The following is a 6,045-nucleotide window of genomic DNA, read 5'->3' on the forward strand; positions in this document are numbered from 1 at the left end:
AAAGCCTATTTATTTCCTGATTTGTTACACGTGAATAAATTAAATATGATGAAGTAAAGTTTGCCTGCATGGATTATTATAACCCTCCTGCATCAGGGCAGTGTGTGCATCATCTTACAATCTTCATTGTTTGGGCTAACAAATGATTTCTAAAGCTGTATTCAATAGACCAGTGTTTCTCAAATGGGGGTTCTTGTATCCCGAGAGGTACACAATGACACTACAGGGGGTGATTGAGAGAGAGAGAGAGAGAAAGAGGAAATTTAACAAATAAAGAGTCAATTTTGGTCCCACGTGTAATGGTAGACTTATATGCATATTATAATTCTGAGTTTACGAGATGTAAATATAGATACCATTTATAGATATTATTATTATTAATAAAACAACACACAATCTTAAACAACTGTATTGCTATACTTTCACTTTGTGAAATATAAATCTAGTTCAACTGAAATGCAGTAAAAATAAGAGAAAAAACTGAGCTCAAATCCGATGAAAATCTAATTCTAGAAAAGACAAATGGGGGGACTTAGATTTACAAATAAGAGAAGGGGTACTTGAGCCAAAAAACGTTTGAGAACCACTGTAATAGACATTGTCATACTCCAATTTCAAAATAAAAGCCTGTAGTAAGACATAATGAAGACACCCTCTGTAGATGCTACTGTAAACATGATTTATTGACTCGAGTGACCATCGTCAGTCAGTCTGTGCGTCTGCTCTTCATCTTGTTCGTACAACACTGATATCATGCGGCGTTACACTCATATTTGGGTCAAATGGACAGCATACAATAATAATCATAATAATAACTCCTATACAAACATACATACAGTCTCTATACAGGATATATCTATATAGGATGAGTCATGTAACGACATGTAGGGTCACCGCAGTGATGCACATGTGGAGTGACGTAGAAAAGGACACTTTCTGGCGTAGCAGCTCTTGGCGCTACGTTGTGGATGGTTGCCATGGTAACGGATATAGTTAGCCTGTTGTAAAAATAGGAAAATGGTGTGTGAGGGTTGGCATCCAGATTCTAATCCACCTTGTTTTATTAGGATACATATCTCTGTGTGTGTGTGTGTGTGTGTTCCACTTTTTTCTTTACAATTATAGCTCTGTGACACACTTGTTTCCACGGCAACCATTCATGATACAGCACATTGTATCTGCCAAGGATCGAGACTGCTTTTAAGTCCTACGTTCATCATCATCATCACTCTCGTCATCATCATTATTATCAAAACAAATAAAAAACAAAGACTTTGAAAAAAAACCCAAATAAAAAAGGCACGTTGTAAAACAAATACCAGGACAGGCTTATTTTCCTCATGCATCTCCTGCTGAAATCAGGTCGTTTTCTTGGTTTTCTAAAATTTGCTTTAAAAATCATTTTTTGTGTCACATTTCAAACTAATTTATGAAGACAATCACTGATCATTTGTTAAACTACTGGAATGTGCATCCATCAAAGAAGTTAAGCCACATGTTGCCAGATTGGTAATCAAAAGTATCTTGGAGGCTGGACCTTTGTCAGATGTTACAGCCAATAGGTGGCCGTAAGTAGCATAACAACATATGCTGCCATCAGGGTTGGGGTCACTTATAATTGTAATCGTGTAATTGAATTACAATTATGGCTTATTCATATTGGAATTGCAATTTAAAATAGATCTGTTGCTGTCGTAATTGTAATTGAGTTCAGATAATTTTAAGTTGTAATTGTAATTGCCACAAAAATTCAACAAAAACTGTCATATAATTGAGACCATGTTGCAGTTCTATGTACATTTCTACACATATGTAGTTAACAATTATTAAAATGTGTTTTGTATCAAGTGTTCCCACATTTTACCATTTTAAAAAAAATGAAATCTAATTAGGGTGCCCCCTGAACGCCTCCCTAGTGAGGCGTTCAGGGCACGTCCCTCCGGAAGGAGGCCCCGGGGAAGACCCAGGACACGCTGGAGAGACTATGTCTCTCGGCTGGCCTGGGAACGTCTAGGGGTCCCCCCGGAAGAGCTGGAGGAAGTGGCCGGGGAGAGGGAAGTCTGGGCCTCCCTTCTGAGGATGCTGCCCCCGGATGGAAATCTAGGGGTATACTGGCACAAAAAAGCCTCAGACACCCACACCAAAAATATTTAAAACCTATATTTTCTTTTATTAGAAAGCCTACCAAGGAAACCAATACATAGGAAAGAAATTAGATACTAAATATTTGTTATTACTGTATTTTACAGCTGATTTAGGACCTGTTGTAATTATAGATGCTAACAGAAAGCTAACACAAGAGGAAGGTTCACTTTTATTAGGTTATTTATTTCAGGCTCAGTAATTGTGATTAATTGTAAATTCACTTCAGTAATTGCGAACATAATTGTAATTGACTATCTGAGGATAAGAAAAATAATTGTAATTTAATTCTAATTGGAAAAAAAAAATGCTGGTCACTGTAATCGTAATTTAACATGGGTAATTGAAAATGTAGTTGTAACTGAAAAGTGTAATGACCCCAACCCTGGTTGCCATTTATGATGCCTGATGTTGTGTCACAGGACATTTTTACATAAATTGTGACTTGGCTTCAGTAATGGTTGAAAAACACAGATTTAAAGCATCTTTAGGCAGATTGAAGCAGGCGATGCAAAAGAAGCTCAAACTAAAAGTGACAGAACAACATGAATGCACTGTAAGTGTCAGTGCTGTCGTAAAAACCCACACTGAATTGCACAATGTCATCCAGGCCTTTTTCACATGAATAAAAACAACTCTGAGTCACTGAATTACAGGAAAAACCCTCTGAAAGCAGGATTCATCGTGTGGAAGCAAAAGAAAAGCAGCAAAGAGAGAAACGAGGCACCTTCTCAGGTCAAATGTAGTTGATTGGTCGGAAAACACACACAGCTACACTTAAGACTTATTATCTGAAACAATGATGTGTGAACACAGAAACCAGCAGTAATCATGGAACAGCTTGTGGCTGAGATTCCTACATAACAACAAAATGTTCACCAACATCTGCAGTTACATCTTATGTTAGCCAGAGAATGGACTGGAATGAAAGATGTGCCCAGTGGGAGAATTAAATTACAGGTCAGGTTCAATGGAAGACCATCAAAGAGCTGAAATCAGTTCCGATCAGCCAGTGGTAAACAACTGATGGGATGTTGTAGAGGTGGCTCCATCCAGGATGATGACCACTAAATGTAATAATGTGCTGACCTCAGGGATTGTAGAAACCAGTCCATTATTAAGCATCCTAACTTGGTCTCAGATGAAATCCACCACAGTGAACTTTTAAGGAGGAGTGGAGAGTTCGTGCCACATTATTGGATTATTGGACATGAATGACCAAGAACAATAGGGCTGGTAGTCAATGTTGTGACAAGCCCGTATGAAAACAACTTATCTCCATTCGGCCCCTGAGATGAACAGCCTGCTGTCAAGGTCTGTTTTTTCTCCAAAATCTTCTATGGACGGTGTGTTGATTCGACGCTCTGACCTTTCCCTCACTTTCCATGAACACCTGGGATCCTCGTCTAACGAACTCTCGAGGTCATCTCTACGGCAACGCCATCCCACATCATCGGCACTGAGACAAACTTGTGAGAGACTGCGGCAGTGTCTCGGAAAACAGGCACACGCTCACATGATCACTCCCACACTTTCACACACAACCCGTTTTTTTTCACCGTCTCCTCCGGCCCCAACCCCTCCTCCTTCCCTGCAGATGGCAGCAGGACGCGAAGCGCCATAAGGGCAGCAATATGAACTACCCATCCTAAAAATCCATCCTCCTGGTGCTCGTGTGCTGCTGTATTGAATTGAATGTTATTTTTGTTGGTTTTTGTCGCAATGTTTGCTGAGGAGTTTTTTCATGCCAAACTCCGCCCCTTTCTGCAAGGGCCTAGTTTGGGTGTGTCTTTTTTACTTCATCCTCTTACCCATTGTTCCATATTTCTCATCTAAGAAACAGCGCACCACCCTGCTGCTGGCTGCTCCACAGTTCTCCAGTTGCTGTCCCCCCATGTTATATGTGATTGTCTTGGTCGGGATGTAACTAAAACTGAATTCCCCCTCTGGGATTAATGAAGTATAATCAATCAATAATCGATCAATCAAATGTCATTTTGACATGACAATTTTGAGGATTTATATCTATTTCACCTGTGTGTCTATTACTGTATTTAATCTCGTATTTTCTTTTAACTGTGAGAACTTTTGTTTGATCTTAAATAGGTCAAATTTGTGTGTGTTTTTTTCAGCATTTCTAAAAGTCGCATAGAGGGCTGGACTCCAACAGCTCCTCTTATTTCATCCATCAAGATATTTAATTGGAAATTGATTTTTTTTTTTTTAACAGATAGTTAATATTAGATGGTAGAACAGCTGCTGTGGAAATCCTGCATTGTAGTCCAAGTTTTTAGACATTTACATTATAGCAGAGGTAAACAACTTCTATCACAGCGGGGCCACAAACATGTGTTTGTTTGATCGGAGGGCCACATGATCATTATACATGTCAGCATTTAGAATAATAAGCGATCTGAGCATTAATACAAGAGTTTTTATAGTAATTTTGTGTTTTTCGCTAATTCTGTGTATGTTTGTTGTTGTCTTGCTCGTTGTGAGGGATTTTGTGCATTTCTGTTCTCCTTTTGTGTATTTTTCCTGAAATATCTATCTTTTTTGGAGTCACATTGTGTATTTGTGCTGTTATTTTACCTTTTTTTGAGTAGTTTTTGTGTTTTTCTGTTGACGTTAACTTGTTTGTTAGTACTGTGGGTTAACAGAGTTTCTTTTTTGTGTTTTTCTTGTCTTTTGTTGTGATTTTTGATATTTTTCTGAGTCATTTTGTGTAGTACTGTTGTTGATGTTTTGTTCATTATTGTAGTAGTTTTGTGTGTTTTCCAGTATTTTCTGTGTTTTTCTTTTGTCTTTGACTGTATTTTGCTGCAATATTGTAATTCTTTGTGTTTTTTAATGTATTCTGCTCTGGTTTTGTGTGTTTTTCTGTTGTTTTGTATATTTCTTTTGGGGCCCGAATAAAATTAGATCAAGGGCCGAATGTGGCCCCCGGGCCGCCAGTTGCCTACAGCTTCCACTCTTCTCTGAAGGATTTCTATAAGAGTGTTTTTGTGAGAATCTGTGCCCATTCATTCTGTAGAGCACTAATGATGTCAGGCACTGATGTTGGATGAGAAGACCTGGTTCCAGTTTATCCCAAAGGTGCTGGATGGGTTTGAGGTCCTTTATAGTCCCAGCTTCAGGTTGGAATAACAAAGCCCCTCCCCCAATCTGAGCATCACATTGTGCAAAATGTCCTGGTTTGTTCTTTACTGTATATAAGAACCTCAAAACATGAAGAACAGGTGTGTCCAAATACTTCTGTCTATGTAGCATAGTTTGATTAGCTGTGATTAGAACATTAAAACATTTAGGGAAGTATGTGTCCACCTTATCCATGGAGACGCTACTTCCTGATTATGGGTGCAACTTCCTGTACGTGTTTAAAACAGATACACACATAGAATGCAATCACAGACATACAGAAGCTTTGTAGGTTGAACAGTCTTTACAACGGAACCAAACACACACACACACGTTGTGCACACTCAAAACTACAGCAGTGATCCCAGGAATAAGGTGGATACATTTTTGCACCTTTCCATCTTAACCAAACGTATTAAACATGATTAAAGGTTTATTTTTTACACTCTGTAAGATTAAAAACTTATAAAGGGAAAGTTTGAAACTGTGCCGCACTGTGTCCTGATGTCACGTTTTAATGTTTCACATTGAAATTTGTGTCTAATCATCAAAATGTTTTCTTTGCTTTAAATATACATATATATATATATATACTGGTACCTGTACCTGTACGTGTACCAGGGTTGGTGTCAATTAAAATCATAATTGAGTAATTGATAATTAATTACAATTATGGTGCAACTATAATTGTATTTTTTAAAAATTTGTTGCTGTTATAACCGTAATTAAATTGTAATTGAGTTTAGATAATTGACTTTGTAGTTG

This window comes from Gouania willdenowi, chromosome 6 (assembly GCF_900634775.1).
Source record: "Gouania willdenowi chromosome 6, fGouWil2.1, whole genome shotgun sequence".
Classification (NCBI taxonomy): Eukaryota; Metazoa; Chordata; class Actinopteri; order Blenniiformes; family Gobiesocidae; genus Gouania; species Gouania willdenowi.